This window comes from Balaenoptera acutorostrata, chromosome 18, assembly GCF_949987535.1.
Source record: "Balaenoptera acutorostrata chromosome 18, mBalAcu1.1, whole genome shotgun sequence".
Taxonomy (NCBI): Eukaryota; Metazoa; Chordata; class Mammalia; order Artiodactyla; family Balaenopteridae; genus Balaenoptera; species Balaenoptera acutorostrata.
In genome coordinates, this window is record NC_080081.1 from 26,694,362 (window position 1) to 26,715,421 (window position 21,060).

The 21,060-nt window shown below is 38.0% G+C and overlaps 1 long non-coding RNA gene across 2 annotated transcripts in view; it reads right to left on the minus strand.

Moving 5' to 3' along the window:
- Positions 1-254: 254 nt before the first annotated feature.
- Positions 255-21,060, minus strand: part of LOC103012424 (uncharacterized) — a 121,754-nt gene continuing 100,948 nt past the window's right edge. For both annotated transcript variants that reach the window (XR_009005924.1, XR_003623772.2), the window contains exon 4: positions 255-1,625. This is a non-coding gene — a long non-coding RNA (uncharacterized LOC103012424). The remainder of the gene's footprint in view (positions 1,626-21,060) is intronic.

Below are 21,060 nucleotides of genomic sequence, written 5' to 3' on the forward strand. Positions count from 1 at the left end.
TGGTTAAATTTACATTCTCTTCTTCTCTCCATTGCTTTATACCTACATATTTTTATTCCTACATATTTTTATTCTCTATTTTATCAGTGGTTCTAGCTGGAGCTGGTCACAGGATTGAGGTTTCACAAAATTTCAGGGTGGTGGTACTCAGAGACCTTGATTAATAGCACCAAGGCCTCATGCAATCCACTGACTTATACAAGGTCATGCATTACAATAGCAAATTATAACAAAGCTGCTTTTCCAAAAGACAGGAACATTCAATGAAATTTATCAACTTAATCCTGAGAAATTTTCTCCAGACATTTGAAGTGGAATTAACACTCAGTTACAGCTATTGTGCAATCAGTACATTGCTTTGTGGAGAGACATCAAAAAAATGCATTGGACATGGTTCCTGTCCTGAAAAACAATGTAATGACAAGAGGAAGAAAAGAAAAGTTCCAGTAATCTTTTGCTGCATCACAATCCACTCCAAAACTTAGTAGCTGAAATCAGCAACCATTTTATTGCTCACCATTCTGTGGGTCAGGAACTTGAGCAAGAGTCACAGGAGACAGCTTGCTTCTTGCTCCATACCGTGCTGGCTGGGGTGGCTTGACTGGGGCTGGAGGATCCAAGACGGCACACACATATTTGGGGCTCTCATGCTGAAAGCAGTCCTCCATGTAACCTTTATCTGCACTTGGTTATCTTGGTCTGCTCGTATTAGTTGGTAGTCTAGGTTGAACATCTTTCCAAGGGTGAAAATGGAAACCTCAAGACCTCTTAAAACTTAGAGCCAGAAGTCACACAGTGTCACATCTGTTGCATGCCGTTGGTCACAGCAGATCTCAGGACCAGCACAGACCAAGGGGAGGGGAAAGAGACTTCATCTCTTAATAATAAGAGTGATAAAGTCATATCACTATGGGGCTGGTGGGATGGGAGAAATTGTAGCTATCTTTGAAAACAATATGCCAAGTACTTGTGAAGCAAATGAGAATAAAAAACAAAGGAATGGTTACAAAAGGTTCACATGTATATAGACAATTATGGCATAGAAAAATTTTTATTTTTTAAATTTTATTTATTTATTTATTTTTGGCTGCGTGGGGTCTTCGTTGTGGTGCGCGGGCTTCTCATTGTGGTGGCTTCTCTTGTTGCGGAGCACGGGCTCTAGGCGCGCGGGCTTCAGTAATTTTAGCACGTGAGCTCTGTAGTTGTGGCTCGCGGGCTCTAGAGCGCAGGCTCAGTAGTTGTGGTACACAGGCTTAGTTGCTCCACAGCATGTGGGATCTTCCCGGACCAGGGCTCGAACCTGTGTACCCTGCAATGGCAGGTGGGTTCTTAACCACTGTGCCACCAGGGAAGCCCTATGGCATAGAAGAATTTTAAGAAGCTGCTGCAGTAATTAGAATGACCTAAGATGAGCTACCTAATTTTTTTTTTAAGAGAATATTATCCATTTCCTTACAGACTTGAAATCATCAGGATATGTTACTGTTGATAAAAAAGTCCCCAAAAAACTAACTTGGAGGTGAAGTAAGTAGGTATGTGTGTGCTATGAGCAAAAAGATTTATCACATCCAGCCAAAAATGAGGAGGCACTTTAACAACTTTCTCCACCGTTGTACCGCTGTTGCCTAAGAAGAAAACTTAAGGTCACTAAATTCATTAAAATCAGAACTTTACAACAAAAGTCTAATTTTTAACAAAATATTGCTTCACTCACAAAATAAATTTTTTTAAATTAAAAACTCCCAATAATTCCAGATCAAAGAAAAAATAAATTCTGAATACTGCAACTAAGCTGGAACGAAGTGATAGAGTGGCATGGACTAATATATACTACCAAATGTAAAATAGATAGTGGGAAGCAGCCGCATAGCACAGGGAGATCAGCTCGGTGCTTTGTGACCACCTAGAGGGGTGGGATAGGGAGGGTGGGAGGGAGACGCAAGAGGGAGGAGATATGGGGATATATGTATATGTATAGCTGACACTTTGTTATACAGCAGAAACTAACACACCATTGTAAAGCAATTATACTCCAATAAAGATGTTAAAAAAAAAAAAAAGCATCACTACTCAAAAAAATAAATAAAGTATGAAAGCTACGTGCCTATCAGGATTTTTTACAAACGTAATCCTGGATTAGATACTGGGCTATATAGTGTTTATGATTTCTTTAGAGAAAACTTCTGTTTTCCTCCCAAAGAAATAACTCAAATGCTTTTGGAAATGAAACGACGTGTAACTGGGAATCTACATAATTTGTTACTCTATTTTCTGAGTGTTAACTTTATGCAAATAATTTAGTTATATGAACTTTGTGGACTTTGTGAGGTTTAAATAAGTTTATATAACTAAATTATTTGCATAGAGTTAACACTCAGGAAATAGAGTAGGTTTGGCAGAAAACTAAATGACCTTATGAGCCATTCTTCTCATCTTCCCCAGTCTTGAAGCTGGGCACATGGTTTCTCACCCAAAGAACATATTTTGCAACATCCCTGAAAACTAAGGGTGACCTTTCAGCAACAAGTAAGGAAGTAATGTATGTTCAATTCCCAGGTATTCCTGTAAAACAGCTGTCATAGGATCCTTTCATCCTTTTCACCTTTCTGCTAACTGGAGATAATGAAAATTATAGTAGCCACCTTGAACCCACAAGGAGTAGCTATATATGAGAATTATAGGTCCACTTTTCTGCTCTAAATGTTCCCCTGCCTTTGGACTATTGTGTGAGTTGGAAATAAATTCCTATATTTACAAATCCACTGTAGTTGGAGGTTTTGTTATTATAGTAGATTACCCTACACCCTAGCAATTACACATAGGTACTATCATTGTCACCATTTTAAATATGCAGATCAGAGAAATTAAGGCACTTAACCAAAGCAACAACTAATAAGTTGTAAAGACTAAGGTCAAACCAAATATGACGCCAGACGCACCATTGGTGCTGGCCACCGCACAATACTACTTCAGTAGCTAGAGTTTGTAAAGGTCATTGTGCTATTGTAACTGCATGATTCCAAGAAACTCCTAAAAGATTTTCCACAGTGTTTTTCAAAGGGATTAGCATTTCCAAAGGGGGGAGGTAGTTAGCATTTGAATGAAGCAACTGTCCCAATTCCATTAAAAACTCAAATTTATCTTTTCCTCTAAAAGGAAAAGTTGAAGAGCTTTAAATATCTAATTGAACCATGGTGCTCTTGAATGGGTCATACAGAATTGGTGGGCTACACTGACTACAGCTACCAATGCCTAGTGGTATAGTGGGTACAGATCACTACTAGCTTGACCGTAAGATGAAAAGGCCATCTAGGAAGAGGGATGGCATATACAAAGCCAATAATTTAGTAAAAAGCTACAAAAATAACAAGAAAATTCCCATGTTATTGTAGCTCATACATAATGACTATAAAGTGGTTTAACAGAAATAATTCTGACCTGCTACTCCCAAAGAGGAGAATTATTGATGTTACATAGGAAGCGTTATAATATCTGCTTTAATCAGGAAACTGTGGCTTCACAAATCATAGGGAAAACTTGACAGGATATAATATTTGAAGGATATATAAAGATCTCATAAATTTGAGAGAGGTAGTACTATACAGCTAGCCTCACAGGAACTAGACCAGGAAAGCCATCAGAAACCAAACCTGTTTCCCCCTCAGAGATCACATTTTCATGCATTTCTGCTTTTTTCTGCAAGACCGCTTCATTCATCTGCCTCTCTTTCAGGGGTCCTTTCCTGCTTCAGCTTGTACATGTCTCCAAGTGAGTATTTCAGCCCCCCATATACACTAGCAACTCTTCATCCATCATTTTGATGTATGTCCCTAAGGTTAACTGCTTTAGGCAGGTCTGTTTCCTAATTCTAAATTCTTAAGAGATGGATCTGATTGGCTTTCTTCACATTTTTTTGAGCCAGAGTATGCAAGTCATAAGTTTCTGCCTTGCTGAAGCATGGACTTGCTGCCTTGGGGTACATACACATCCATGGCCCAGTAAGTATCAGCCAGATGGTGTGGTCACATGATACATGAGTGTAACACGCCCATTCATTAGTGAACAAGGACCTCAGCAGGTTGCTTTGGAAGGGCTGAGGAAATAGCAGGCCATTAAAACAAGTCTAGTACAGCTCTGGTAATTTTGCTCAACTGAGAAACCATTTTCAACTCAGATACTAATCAAGAAATGATTCTTTCTACCCAATGCAGTAGAATGAAATATGCTTGCAATGGCTGCAGTGGGAAAGAACACAGTAGCAGCTGGCCGGAGTACACAGAATACAACAGAGCAAAACACTGGGGTGGGCACAGAACATGTGGGTGAAAAGCAGGGTTGCAGCACTAACACAGAGAGAAGGAATCTGTATCAGAGAGGAGAGTCATCAGCTTTGTGTAAAAGAAATTTACTCTGGCCAGCTTAAGTATATAAAAAGATAATGTATCAGGTGGATGTAGGGGGAACTCTCAGGACTAACAGAAAACCTCAGGTAGCAATCAGATATCTTTTAGAGAGTCTAAGTTAGAAGGAGTTACTTGAGAAGTTCATCCAGGTGCGCTACAGCTGGAGTGAAAAGGTTCAACCATTTTTAGTGCATTTGTCACTCTGCCCACTACTTAAATTCTCAGAATTCCAGGACTGCCCAATTAGGTTTGAGGGGGAGAAGTAAGCACCTTCAAGACTGACAAACTACCTAAAGGTGGTGAGAGAATTCCCCAAAAGGAAACCAGATGCTATTTAAAAGTTGAGGGAAGAGTTGTTGAACAGAAAATAATAATAAAACAACAACAATAATGTCCATTATACAAACTGTTTCTTGAGCAATGAACAATTAGTACAGGCAGTTGGCAGAATATAATGCTAAAAACAGTCTCTTCAAGAATACTGTTGAGAACTTCCCTGGTGGTGTAGTGGTTAAGAATCTGCCTGCCAATGCAGGGGACACGGGTTCGAGCCCTGGTCCAGGAAGACCCCATATGCTGTGGAGCAACTAAGCCCATGCGCCACAACTACTGAAGCCCGTGCGCCTAGAGCCTGTGCTCCACAACAAGAGAAGCCACCACAATGAGAGGGCTGCACACCACAACAAAGAGTAGCCCCCGCTCACCGCACCTAGAGAAAGCCCCCGCACAGCAACGAAGACCCAATGCAGCCAAAAATTAATTAATTAATTAAATAAAAAAAAGAATACTGTTGAACCAGAGAAAACCATAAATCAAAAAGACACATGCACCCCAATGTTCATAGCAGCACTATTTACAATAGCAAGGACATGGAAGCAACCTAAATGGCCATCAACAGACGAATGCAAAAAGAAGATGTGGTACATATATACAATGGAATATTACTCAGCCATAAAAAGGAATGAAATTGGGTCATCTGCAGAGACGTGTTTGGACCTAGAGAGTGTCATACAGAGTGAAGTAAGTCAGAAAGAGAAAAACAAATTTCATATATTAATGCATATATGTGGAATCTAGAAAAATGGTATAGATGACCTTAACTGCCAAGCAGAAATAGAGACACAGACGTAGAGAACAAATATATGGATACCAAGGGGAAAAGGGGTGGGGTAGGAGGAATTGGGAGATTGGGATTCACACATATACACTACTGATACTATGTATAAAATAGACAACTGATGGGAACATACTGTACAGCACAGGGAACACTACTTAATGCACTTAAGTGTCCTACATGAAGGGGATATATGTATATGTATGGCTGATTCATTTTGCTGTGCAGTAGAAGCTAACACATTGTAAAGCAACTGTACTCCAATAAAAATTAAAAAAAAATACTGTTGAAATCAAACTAGTGAATATAACAAAAAAGAAGCAGACTCACTGGGGAGGGGGAGAGGGGCAACATAGGGATGGGGGAGTGGGAGATACAAACTACTGGGTATGAGATAGGCTCAAGGATGTATTGTACAACATGGGGAATATGGCCAACATTTTGTAATAACTGTAAATGAAAAATAACCCTTAAAAATTAAAATTTAAAAATTTTTTTAAATTAAAATAAATAAAAATTTTAAAAAACAATGTGGAAGTTATTGATGACCTTGACAAGGATAATTACAGTGTAATGGAGGGAGTGAAAGCTTAACGAAAGTGCTGCAGATGCTGGCTGATATCTCCGGAAAGACAGATGTTACCTTTGGAGCAATGTTCACAATTAGGCAAGGAAGAGGGGATCCAGAGTTCAAGTGGAGATAGCGGTCATAGGTGGAAGATCAGACATTTTATCCATTGCAGTTGGAGGAAGGGCAGAAGGGTCCATTTAAAGTAGGTTGGCAGATGTAGCCAGAGGTGTGAAAGCTCATTTTTCATTGAAATAGAAAGCAAGGTCATTGTCAGCTGAGAAATGGAGAGTGGAGAGGTACTGCAGGTTAAAGGAGAGAGAAGAAGATACAAAATGGTTACCTAGGAGAGCAGGAAGGTGAATTACCTAGGAAATTACAGTAGGATTGCATGGCAGGACAAAGGTGCACTTGAAGTTTGAGGTCCTAAAATGAGATCAGTCAGCTTGTGCGTGTGCTTTTTTCTCCATCATGTTTCATTGCACAGGGGCAGATGAAGAGTCAGTGGCGATTTATATTGGACCAGGCTTGAGATTTTGCCAGGCAAGTTTGATGGAGAGGTGCAAGGGGGCTGAAGGTGTGGCAGTGTGGTGATTATACAGTGATGGGTCATCTCAGCAAATGCACTCTGTCATCACTTGGTTGCTCCACTCAAAGACCTAGGAATCAACTTTGATTCTTCCCTTTTTTTCATTCCCCACATCCATTCCATCGGCAGATCCTATTGTTACTTCCAAAGTATATCTGGCATCTATCACTTTTTCTCAATCCCCATGGCCACCACTTGGCTTAGCCACTTGCCTTTTCTTGTGCCAGAGTCTTGCCTGTCTAACTGGTCTCCCTGCCCCAATTCTTACTACCCAGCAATCCATCCTACACACGGCAGCCAGTCACCTTCTAACATCTTCATCAGATTACATAGTCCCTTATTTCATCCTTTAGTGGCTTCCCACTGGACTTCTGTTTTAATCCAAATGGTGGCCACAAAGGTCCTCGCTCCTCTGCCCAGTTCTCCGACCTTTAGCACTGCTTTCTCTGACGACCACTCCACTCCAGTCCCACTGGCCCCATTCATCTCTGCCTCTCAAACATGCACACCTTTTTTGTCTCAGATTAATGTAATTCTTTCTCCTTCTACCTGAAATGCTCTTCTTCTAGCTCTTTAGTTGGTCACTGTTACTCATTCTTTAAGTCTCAGGCCAAATTATAACTTTCTCAGAGAAGACTTCCCTGAGCTTAGTATTGAAAGCACTTTTACGAATGATGTATCACATCACCTCACTTGTTTTAGAGCCTTGTACAATCTGAAGTCATGTTTGTCCATTTGTTCACCTGCATAGTCCAACTAGAATGAGGGCAAGGACTCTTCTCTTTCATTCTCCTGACTAGTCTTAGAGCAGTGGTTCTCAAACTTATTCATCTCAGGGACTTTACACTCTTAAAAAGTATTCAGGACCCTGCAGAGCTTTGGTATATGTGAGTTATATCTATTATTATCTACTACATATCAGAAATTAAAACTGATAAATTTAGAAAATATTTATGTATTTCTTTGTATAAAAAGAATAATAAATCTATTGCATGTTAACACAAATAACATTTTTATGAAAAATAATTCTGTTTTCTAAAACAGAAAAATAGTGAGAAGAGTGATATTATTCTTCATTTTTGCAAATGTCTTTAATGTCTGATTTAATAAAAGACATCTGTATCCTCAAAAAAAAAAAAGAATGCCATTGAAAAAACTTGTTAAAGAAAGTGAAATCTGAACAAATGCAGATGAAACTAAACCAAATCTTCCACTAGAAATAAAGATAACAGCTAAACTATACATCAACCCCATGAAATTGCCAGGTAAGTCTCATTTAGAAGGAGAAAAGCAAGGCACTGTGAGGTTACATGACTTATATGAAAATCCACACAGGAAGCAGCATGGCTGGGATCAGATCCTCTGCATCTGGCTCCACTCCAGACTCTACCTAAGAACCCATGGCAAGGTGCTTATGAAAGGAAAGGAAAGGAAATGTGCCACTGAAAGGCCGAGGCACCCAGAGAAGGGAATCAGCAGAGCTTAGACAAAGCAAGAGGAGAAATCTAAAATTAGATACAAGCAGCAAATCCCCTGATGATAGGTCAAGCTAAGGATTTCACTGACTCTTTAGTTAAGAGAAATATAAGAATTATCAGGAGAATCTACTGCATGTTGCTTATGGTTTCTCGAACCTGGAGATGCTGTAGTTCATTATATAGTAGATTTCTTATTCTGAATTGTAAGGTCAAACATTCCCAGCTAGTCTTGTCCTTATAACTTCCCAGATTAAAGCCTTCTCCATCAAGGGTTGTTACTGACAGCTGAAATGGGAACTGAGACTTGGATATTTTCAGTTTATGCCTTTACCCAAGGAAAACATTTTGTATCGTTCCCCATCCTTGTTTGAAATAATCTTTAAACAAGAGAAATTCCTGCTAACCAGATCAGTGTCATTCTGGTTTAATTCCAAGAAAATAAGAGAATGAAAGGGTAAGAGGGCCGGGGAGAACCTGGCTAGAATAGTCTGTGTCCCTTCATTGGTCAACTGTTTATATTGCCGAGTCTTAAGAATTTCACTTCTTCCCCTTCCTGTTTGTCTTCATGAGCAAATTAAGTGGAACTCCAAATTGCAATTGTTTGTAAACAACAGAGGATTATTTGGCTGGTAGGAAAGGCTTGTCTATAATTTCAGATAAACTTAAATCCTGTGTACTAGAAACAGGCAAACATTAGTCCTGAACTAACAAACTGACTATCTTTTTGTCTCCATCGCAGGTTTGCTGCTTATAATATGGCTAATTGCCCACTGAGGGTAGACTAAACTGTGTAGAGCTAGTGAATTCCACTAACAGTACACATTTAACCATGTGGTTAATAAAAGAGGGAATTTTAGTGTGTTCTCTTTCCTGATGCTCCTCCTATATTCATACTTGAATTGCTTCAAAAAAGTGCAAGAGATATAGAGCAAGCACTATAGAATTTAAAGACTCATTCATCAATTTTTTAAAAATGTGCAAGAGAGGAGGTAGATCCATCCACGGGCAAGGGGAGATGGGTTTCCAATGTATCAATAGTTTATCTTTGCCTTCCTACCCGATCACATTTCTTAAATTAAAAAAAAAAAAAGAAAACAACAACCACAACAAAACCAGCTCTTTTTTTTTTTCCTCCCTAGGAAGAAACACCCAGTTAGAACAGTAAAGAAAAAAATGAGAGGTCTCAAATATCACTTAGGAGTTGACACCAAATTTTAGCTGTCATTTTCTTCCCAGGTTCATAGAGATATAATTGACATATAACATTGTTTAAGTTTAAGGTCTACAATGTGTTGACTTCATACACTTCTGTATTGTGAAATGACTACCACAGTAGGGTTAGTTAATACTTCCATTACCGCACATAATGACCACTGCTTTTCTGTGGTGAAAACATTTAAGATCTACTCTCTTAGCAACTTTCAAGTATATAATACATTATTGTTAACTATTTTCACCATGGAATACATTAGATCTCCAGAACGTATTCTTCGTATAACTGGAAGTTTATACCCTTTGACCACTATCTCCCCATTTCCTCCACCGCCAGCCCCTGGCAATCACTATTCTACCCTCAGTTTCTATGAGTTTAGTTTTTTTTAGATTCCACAAATAAGTGATACCATGCAGTATTTGTCTTCCTCTGTCTCACTTATTTCACTTAGCATAGTGGCCTCAAGGTCCATCCATGTTGTCACAAATGGTTGAATAATATTCCATTGTGTATATATACCACTTCTTCTTTGTTCATTCATCTACAGGCAGATACTTAGGTTATTTCCATATCTTGGCTGTTGTAGGTTATTTCCATATCTTGGCTGTTGTGAATAATATTACAGTGAACCTGGAGTACAGATATCTCTTCAGTTTCTTATAATCTTTCCTTGGAAAATATACCCAGAAGTAAGATTGGTGAATCATATGGTAATTCTATTTTTAATTTTTTGAAAAACCTCCATACTGTTTTCCATAATGGCTGTACCAATTTATATTCCCACCAAAAGTGAACAAGGGCTCTTGTTTTTCCACATTCTCACCTCTCACTCTCACTTGTTATCTCTTGTATTTTTGATGATGGCCATTGTAACAGGTGTGAAGTGATATCTCATTGTGGTTTTAATTTGCATTTCCCTGATAATTAGTAAATTTGAGCATTTTTTCATGTAGCTCTGGCCATTTGGAGGTCTTCTTTGGAAAAATGTCTGTTTAGTCCCTCTATCCATTTTTTAATAAGACTATTTGTTTGTGGTTTGCTACTGAATTGTATTAGTTCCTTGTATATTTTGGATATTAACTCATCAGATATATGATTTGTCATTATTTTCTTCCATTTTGTAGGTTACCTTTTCATTTTGTTGATTGCTTCTTTTGCTGTGCAGAAGCTTTTTAGTTTGATGTAGTCCCACTTATTTATTTTTGCTTTTGTCACTTGTGCTTTTTGTGTTATATCCAGGAAGTTGTTCCTAAGACTAAAGTCAAGGAGTTTTTTCTCTGTGCTTTCTTCTAGGAGTGTTATGGTTTCAGGTCTCTTCTTTAATTCATTTGAGTTTATTTTTGTGATTGGTGTTAAGATAGGAGTTCATTTTTATTCTTCTACATATAATTATCCGGTTTTTCCTACACTGTTTATTGAAGAAACTAGACTTTCCCCATTGAGTATTCTTGTTTCCATTGAGTATTCTTGTTTCCCAATATTAGTTAACCTTATATGGGAAGGTTTATACCTGGGCTCTCAATTCTGTTCCATTGATCTACGTGTCTGTTTTTATGCCAGTACCATACTACTTTGATTAATATAGCTTGATAGTATAGTCTGAAATCAGGAAGTGTGATGTCTCCAGCTTTGTTCTTCTTTCTCAGGATTCCTTTGGCTATGTGGTGTCTTTTATGGTTCCATACAAAATTTAAGATTGTTTATTCTATTTCTGTGAAAAATGCCATTGGAATTTTGAAGGGCATTGCACTGAATTTATAGATCGCTTTGGGAGGTATGAACATTTTAATAGTATTAGTTCTTCCTATTCATGAACACAGGATATTTTTCCATTTGTTTGTGTCTTTTCAACTTCTTTCATCAAAATCTTATAGTTTTCAGTGTAGAGGTCTTTCACTTCCTTAGTTAAATTTATTTCTAAGTATTTTATTGTTTTTGATACTATATTTGAATGGGATTGTTTTCTTTATTTCTTTATCAGAGATTTTGTTGTTAGTGCATAGAAATGCAACTGATTCTGCATGTTGATTTTGTATCCTGAATCTTTACTAAGTTTGTTGATGAGTTCTAACAGTTTTTTGGTGGAGTTTTTAGGATTTTCTATATGTATGATCATATCTGCAAAGACAGTTATACTTCTTCCTTTCAAATTTGGATGGCTTTTATTTCTTTTTCCTGCCTAGCTAGGACTTCTAGTAACATGTTGAATAGTAGTGGTGGGAGTGGGCACCCTTATCTTTTCCTGATCTTAGAGGAAAAGATTTCAAACATTCACTGTTGAGTGAGATGTTAGCTGTGGGCTTACTGTAATGGTCTTTATTATGTTGAGGTACATTCCTTCTATACCCAATTTGTTCAGCTTTTGTCATAGAAAGATGTTGTGTTTTGTCAGATGCTTTTTCTGCATATATTGAGATGATCATATGATTTTTATCTTTCATTCTATTAATGTGGTGAATCACATTTATTGATTTGCATATGTTGAAACATCCTTATGTTCCAGGGATAAATCCCACTTGATCATAGTGTATGATGCTTTTAATGTACTGTTGAATTCTGTTTGCTAATATTTTATTGAGAATTTTTCTATCTATATTCATCAGAGATATTGGTCTGTAGTTTTCTTTCCTCATAGTGTCCTTATCTGGCTTTGTCTTGGAGTAATGCTGGCCTCATAAAATGAGTTTGGAAGTGTTCCCTCCTCTTCAATTTTTGGAAGAGTCTGAGAAGTTATTGGCATTAATTTTTCTTTAAATATTTCTTCAAATTTACCAGGAAAGGCATCTGGTCCTGAAGCTTTTATTTGTTGGGATATTTTTGATTACTGATTCAACTTTCTTACTAGTAATTGATCTGTTCAGATTTTCTATTTCTTTATGATTCAGTCTTGGTGGTTGTATATTTCTAGGAAATTATCCATTTCTTCTAGGTTATCCCATTTGTTTGTGTATAATTGCTCCTAGTATCCTCTTACAATGCTTTGTATTTCTGTGATTATCAATTGTAATAAGTTCTCTTTCATTCCTGACTTTATTTATTAGGGCCAAAATGATTTCTCTTTGCCCTAAGCCATGCCACCTCGAGGCAGAAATGACACAGATAAAGCCAAACTGTTCCTCTTACCCTCCCCACTTCACCTAAACTCCTATATTTTGCTCCAGTATTGTGCTGGAAATTCTCTGCTTTAAAGCTGGACTTCCACGAAGGCTTTCTCATCCGTGAGTGATTGGCTAAGACAGTGTTTTCCAGGGGCTTCAAGACCACAGCCAAGAAGGGCTGGAGCCAGTTCACAGGCCACTGCAGTGCCCACAGCTGGGACTGAGGTCTATATGCCTATCATCTGACACATGCGTGGCTGAGACTCCTGCCGGGTCGCTTTGTGTTTGGTGCTGAAATTCACAGCTCCCACCAAGGCACTTTTTTTTTCCATGGATAGATGCCAAATTGTTGCTGGGGTTGGGGGTGGGGCACAAAAGAGGGACATATTTTTTGGCCATGATGCTAACATCACTCCCCTTTTTTTTAAAAAAAAAAAAATAGAATTAAATACCTCATTTTATTCTTTTTTTTTCTCACATCTTTATTGGAGTATAATTGCTTTACAGTGGTGTGTTAGTTTCTGCTTTATAACAAAGTGAATCAGTTATACATATATATATGTCCCCTGTCACTCCCCTTTTAACGACCACTGAGCACATACTATATGCCAGATACAAGGCCGGTCACTTTGCTCGCATTATCCCAGTTAATAGTCTGACAACAACTTGACAAAGCAGATTCTATTATCATCATAAGTATTGTAAACATGAGAATACTCAAAAGAAGTTAAGTAACTTATTTGTTACCCACAACTATAAATAGAACTTGCACCTCCATCATGGTACGAATCATGACGTGACAGGACTTTCTTTGCTTTCTAGTCCTCATTGCTCAACAATCAGTTATTATGTGTCAAGTGCCATTGTAGGTGCAGGAGATATAAATAGATGAACAAGCCAAAGACCCTGCCCTCATGAAGCTTGTATTCTAGTACAGAAAGCACATAACAATCACGGTTTGTTTTGTTTGTCTCCATTATAAAATTCTGAGTAGTAGTAGTAAGTGCTGTGAATACTTAAATGGAATAGTTAGCTCAAGAGTACCTAGCAGGAGACAAAATGACCAGAATAGCCTCTGAGAAAAGACTTCTCTTAGGAAACGGTATTTGAGCCGAGATTTGAATGATGAGGCAGTACTAGCCATGTAAATGTTGGGTGTGGACTCTTCCAGGTAAAGAAAAGTGCTCAGGAACATACTGTAAGGGAGGAACATGCAGGGTATTAACAAGACAGAATGTATTAAAGAGATGGAATGATCCAATGTTTTTGGACCTTGGTAAAGAAATGGGATAGTGTAGGAAATGAGTTAGAGAAGCAAGCAAGGATCAGATCGTGAAAGGCTGTGGAGGCCAGGGTGAGGTACACGGTAAAATAAGGTATGAAGTAAAATAAGAAGCCCCTGGAGAGTTTTAAGCAAAAGAGTAATTTGATTTAGGTCATGATATATTTTTATGATAAATTTAACCTATGTATTAGCATATATATATATATATGTATGAAATGAATTTTAAAGTTTAACAAACACACATATCGAACATTTAGTCATGGTCACTGTTGGGAAAGGGAATGGGATTAGGAGATTGACATGGGGTTACCAAGAGGGACTTTTACTTTATCTGTATTGTTTACATCTTGTGCAATGAGAACATATTTATGTATGCCTTGAAGAATTAAATTAAAAATAAAATAAATAACTGAAGGAAAATGTTTTAGGTGTAAGCCAGAGAAATAAGTCATTATTGGACTTCGCCCAAAGATCACCTTTTTTCATGAAGAGGCACAAAATCTATGCCCAAGCACAGTTTTCAACATTCATAGGTTTAGAGGCTGAAAATTAAATGAAATCTAGAATAAAAAAATCATAAAATGTGTTTATCTTTATATCATTCTAAATTAGGACATATATGCTAATACATAAAGAAATTATTCTCATTATTCACCTTTGTTAATTTGAAACCTCTGAAATATGATAAGAAGAAAAGAGAAGCAAAACATATTCCTGAATTTCTGCTGTATCATACAGTCCAGAAGGAAACACAGGAGCAATTCAGTTAGCGGTAACTGTTTATAAAAATCCAGTCTGGTATGTGGGTCCAAACATGAGTATCTTGCTATCTGTATAATCACATACAGGTAGTAAATATTACTTAACTCAGGTGTAAGAGAAGATGTGATTCCTGTGGTTTTTTCTTCCATCATAAACAGATGCCCTTTCAGACTATATGACACGGTTTTAAAAATTACATATATTCCAAACCCAAAGAGAGGTTATAAAAACATTGCCATTTAGTAAGTAGGTAATACTTTCACCCTAGATAAGAAAAAACTACAAACATGGTTTTCCATCTGTGTCTATTTTTATCACTCATAGTTAATTTGGATAACATATTAAAGACAATTCAATTCTGAATTTTAATTGCATGGGACCTAGTGAGCTCTGTGGCAGGAAGAATGACTAGATACTTTGGGTCTGAAAGGCAGCTTTTGACTTGATGAGCATGGTCACCAATACCCTTCTAGACAATGTAGCAGCTTGAGAAGTAAATCACCCTATAGAAGAGGACAAATGGTCCAGAGGGAAAGGGGAATAGTTGTGAGTAGAACATGGTGATGTGTCATTTAAAGTATCCTCCAGTCCAGATCTTTAGGACACTTGTACCAGGTTCCTAGAATTCAGTGGTTAACATTAAACCAAGAGAACAACCAAACGAAACAGCTAAATCACTAGAGATGCTAAAGAAGACAAAGAATTAGGGCAGTGGAAAGCCTTCTTAAGCATTTATTAAGAACTCACCAAACATTCATCTACATATTGTACAGGCATCACATGAGATTAAAAGAAAAAGACATAATTTCCCAGGGACAAGCTATTAACATGAGCAGTTTTGTCCAAACCAAAAAATAAGAGAAAAATTGGATGTTTTATATGCTCCAAAGTCTTAATAGTATAATCAGAAACTATTAGAGTTGTTGTTCAAGTTTACCTTATTGAACCAAAGGCTATGCATGCACTTCCAGAGACACTTAGCAAGTGACAGATAAATATATATTGAGCACCTACTGGTTGCAATGCTCCAAGCTAGGCATAGGGAAAACAGTGGTGTAAATGTTATAAACAAGAACAAGATATAGTCTATGCTCATTTGGAGCTTAAAGTCTAAAGCAGAAAATAAGCATAAAACAATTAATGTCAGTGACAATTGGTTAATGAAGTTCATTGTGCTGAGAGTGTATAATTAGTGACCTTACCTATTCAGAAGGCGTGAACCGGAGTCAATGAAGGATTCCCTGAAGAAAGGATATTTAAGTTAAAAAGTGAAGAACTAGTAGGAGTTAGCTGAATAAAGGAGTGGATGGAGGGTGCAGAAAAGTACTTCCAAAAGAGGGAAGAGCATGTGTAAAGGTCCTGAGGCAGACAGGAGGGAAATCTCGGGAGATGGCCAGAGATCACAGCTCAAGAGAGAGCCTTACAAAAGATGAGGCCTTTGCGGTAGACAGGTCTCAGACCAGATAGGGCCTTAGACACCACATTAAGGATTCGGATTTATTTTAAGAACAATCAGGAGTCACTGGGAGGGTTTAAACTAGGAAAAGAATATAATAAGGTCTGTACTATTATAAAGTTACCTCGGCTATTGTATGAAGAATGGTCAGAAGGGATTAGGGGTACATGTGGGGAAATAAAAGAGGAGATTTTTACAGCAGGTGGCTCAGCTATGGTACAGGTGCTTGGGATAAAGAGAAGATTCAAGAGATTGCTAAATAGGTGGAATGAACAGGACTGGATAATGTGGACATAAGAGAGAAAGAAGATAAAGTCCATAACCCCTCACAGATTTATGGCAGGGACATATGAAAAATCCATCAGGATTCTTACTACGTATGGGTACCAGAGTTTTGACACTTCCAGTCTGAATAGCTTTGCAGTGCAGTGCCTGTGAAGATATTTTAAGAGATCATTTGGATAGTATTCTGCAGTCATCAGGAAAATGTATACCTTCTAGACAGTCTCCAAGGATTCCGAGAAACTCTACTGCAATAAATTAGCCCTTGAAAAAAGCTTGTGATTCTGTACCTAAGAGCATGGATATTAGCTACCCTCTAGAGAGAAGGTAGCCAAAGGAAGTAGGGAAGTATCATTGTCTCTGGGAAATGAGCAAGAATGATGGGAAGATCAGAGAATGCCACTAAGCTCAGGGCAAGAATATTAAATCACAACTTTTGCCAAGTATTTCCGGGGAAGAAGAAGCTGTTCTCTATAAAAGTTCCCCAAAGATGCCGCTGATTATCTACCTAGAGTTGAAATCCCAGAAATCCTGAATCAAGATTTGAGCCTGTGACAAACAATGTGATGTAGTCTCCTAATTATTAGTAACAGAAAATCTCAAGAAAGAAAGTAAAAGTGGAATATGATGCAGGCGTCTATTTGATTTAGCCCATGTAAATAATTATATGTATACATGGAACACTTACTAGGATGCACATCTATGTAGTATGTCTGAGCCCCTTTGTTATACAGTGTCTACCCCCAACACTGCCTCCTAAATATCTTGTTAGCTGGATGATAATTCTTTTTTCTAGGCTCCTCCTTAAGGATACATTTTTTTTTTCTTTTTTTCTTTTTTTTTTTTTAAATTATTTCTTTATTTATTTTTGGCTGTGTTGGGTCTTCGTTTCTGTGCGAGGGCTTTCTCTAGTTGTGGCAAGCGGGGGCCACTCTTCATCGCGGTGCGCGGGCCTCTCTTGTTGCAGAGCACAGGCTCCAGACGCACAGGCTCAGTAGTTGTGGCTCACGGGCCCAGTTGCTCCGCGGCATGTGGGATCTTCCCAGACCAGGGCTCAAACCCGTGTCCCCTGCATTGGCAGGCAGATTCTCAACCACTGCGCCACCAGGGAAGCCCAAGGATACATTTTTAAAGAGAATTCTTAAGCCTCTAGGAGTTTTCTTTTGTCCTATAGTTAATCTCTTAATAAGACCAATTTAGCTGTAGTATAAATGGTAATGCATAGTGTACTATTTACTGCACAATTCTGAACTTGCTCAGAGATTGCCTATAAGCAGGCTGGCATTACCCGTGGGCAGAGCTGGTTAGGAGAAATATGGAATGTTTTCAGAACCATAGAGAAGATTCAGGTTTTTAACCCTTGTTCTGGGGAGAGTTATTTCAGACCTTGTCAGCCCTTCAGAGAGACTACTGTATATAAGGACTGCATTGGGCATAGTGTCTGTTCTTAAAATCTGAGGGATACAGACTCAGACTTGGGTTAAATGCGTAACAATACCTGGGCTGTATTTGCAAAAGGGCCTATCAGCATAGAACAGGACAAACAGTATGACTAACAATCACGCAAGTAGATTAGAACATTACCTGTGAGTGAGGTGTATTACTAGATGTGAAACACAGTAGTAATATTCCATTTGAATTTCTTGGGTTGTATGTCTACTTCCTTTTTTCACAGATTCATACTACCATTATTGGTTTAATTTCATTTGCCACTGTTGAGTAGTCTGCCATTTGGAATGAGCTTGCATTCCATCTGTTGTAAGTGAAGGATTTGCAAGTGGCATTATTCCATATTTTCTTAAGGATTTAACGTGTCACTAGCTTTCAACTGACTCTGCTAAAGGGCTTTTTGCCAGAACTCTACCTGATGCCAATTTTCATTCAATCTCCATAAATGTTTATTAATACAATAGTGCACAAAATCTTCTTTAACTACTGAACATGCCAAAAGAGGTATTTGTTTTTCTGCTTCTCTATGCCCATATTTAAACATGTTACATAAATATGTCCACACCTAAATCTGTCCCATCTTGTTGATCCATTTTTAAAATTCACACCCTGCCTTGTATAAACACAACCCAGCCATGAAAGTAATTTGTTCATGAGTCATAACCATACAAACATTGAAGTAATTGTAAAAGCAGCTCTTGTTAGTTTGCAATTAGGGGTATTAAGTTCTATATCATGCTGCATTAGATTTTAGGAAAAAAGTCATAAAGGGTTTTATTTGTTAATACTCAATAGCATTTAATCATAGACACATACAAAGACAAAGCTAAATATATATCCATTTCAACACCTACAAAAATAACTAGCTGTCCTGGGTGTATCATGGCAGATGGAGCTGTTTTTTTAAAGAGTATATACAGAATCCATAAACTGAACAGGTACTTATAGACATGCCACAATATGCTGGAATGGTCTGTTTATTTAACATCATATTTTCAAGCCCTCATATTCAGTATCAGAAAAAAAATACCTGTTGTATAACTATAAATTTGAACCAAATATGCTTTAGGGCTCAACCACACTCTATATGTGACAGTGATTCAGAGAAGGTGCAATTCAAAGGTAACCTACTCTCACTATTAAATAAGATCTGAGTGTATCCCTGTACTTCACAAGGTAGGAATGCCATGAATGGATTCCTCCTAGAAATCTCTGTAGTAGCCTAAGTTCTGGCAAGGTGCACATTACCTGCCAAAACTCTCCTGATAAAGCAGGGCCCTCAAGCCAACTGGAGAATCTCTTGGTAGCAGAAGTCACTCCTCCTGTATTATCTCATTTATTGACTCCTCCCTCTCCCTCACTTACCTACACTGAACGTGCTTAATATCTATCAGAGTTATCCCCTGCTCTCCAACATCACAAACATTTCCTACATTGAACTTCTTGACATTTCTTATCATTTATTAAAATATTTCTTAATTGATCTACTAGTTTCCAGCTGAATTCCCTTCCAGTTCATTCATTACATGTTCAAACACAAATCTCATCATGTCACTCCTGCTTCACATCTTCTAATGATCTCCTCAGTAACTCCAGGACTCCCGAGTAACATTTCCACTTAGCTCAGGGACCTCAAATTGTACTTTTTTTTAAAGCTCCTGCTCCATTTTCACGTCTGCTTTGTGCCTATACTCAAACACTCTCTGCTCTAACTTCTCTAAACTTGCCATGCTCTCCCATTCAGGGCCCTTTGTTGAGAATGCCTTTCAAAAGCTAGCTCAAGTATCTGCTCTTTCCTGAAGATTTCTCAGAAAACATGTGTTAGAGGAATGTGGGATGTGGTGAAAAGCTCGCTCTGCAGAGCAGCTGGTGTTCGGAAGTGCTGGGATCAAATTCTAATTCTCTGGCTGGCTGTGTGATCCAGAAAAAGCTGGTTGGTCCCCACACATAACATTCAGCCATATCCATCCTCGTTAAGTGGGTGCTGCCACCACAGGAGAGGGCAAGTAGTCGATGCCTGAGCATCCGTGGTCCTTCCCACTCTGGCTGTAGCGATTTCTTTTTTTAATTGAGATATAATTGACATATAACATTGGTATATTTAAGGTGTACAATGTGTTGAGTTGATACATTTATATTTTGCAATGATTACCACCATGGCATTAGTTAACACCTCTGTCATGTCACATAAAAGATTTTGTGTGGTGAGAACATTTAAAATCTAGTCTTTTTGCAAGCTTGCCAGCCTGTCATCTTTTAGGACTTTTCCCGTGTTATATACTCCTGTCATTCCTGGACTACAATCCTCTCTGCTTCCTTCTAGACTTTCTGGGTCCTTACAAACCATCTCCAGTACTTCTTCTCTCCTGCTGCCTCTATTTGGCCAGTTTAATCTTTGACCTTGGTTTGGTCTTTAAGTATATATAATATACTTAAAGTATAGTGAGTATATAATATTTAATATATATATAATATACTTAAAGTATATATAAAAATATATACTGTTTATCTATATATACTACCACTAATATATTACTAATAATACATACTAATATATATACTAATATAGATATAGATTGATATATATTAAAATATATAATATATGCTACTAATATGTATATACTTAGACAATACACATTTTTAACATACAAAAGTAACTTCAACTATAGTTTTTTGCCCACATTAATTTGATAAGGTTGCATTGCCCTCCATCTTTCTGGCCTAATCGCCCCCTCTGTATCCTCACACTGGAACTCATAACCTATTCTAACTGAGTCACATAACAGCATTGATTACAATTTATGGTATACTTACTGTGTCCTAGGCAGGATACAAGACAGTTTGTGTACATTGTGTGATTTAATTTTCCCCCAAATCCCAGGAGTAAGTGTTACTAGCACCACTTTAGAGTCAAGGAAATGAAAGAAGAGGGGTACTTACCCAAACACCACTCGTAAGGGCAATATTGCTGCACATACACACAGAGCAAGGCAAGTCAGAGAAAGGTGGTAGAATAGAAAATAGCGTATGTGTATCTGGAGGGTTAAGGGAGTAGTGGTCAGGGACTGGGAAAAAAGGAAAAATCAGGGAGAAAAAGAGCACACCTCAGAAGGATTTGTAGAGGAAACACTACATTGAGTATCTGACATGATTCATCTGACCCCAAGTCCCCCATCCCAATACCTCTTCCAACTACACTCCTAGACCCTGACTTTAAGCGTGAAAGGCCCACATTCTCACGACATCTTCTTTTGCTGTCCAGGCCTAAGGAATGTGTGTCACCCAGAGGTAAAGCCAGATGCCTCAATCTTAAGTGATAGGGTCAAAAGCAGTTGGAGACTGGGGAGCCAGAAAGTGAGAATC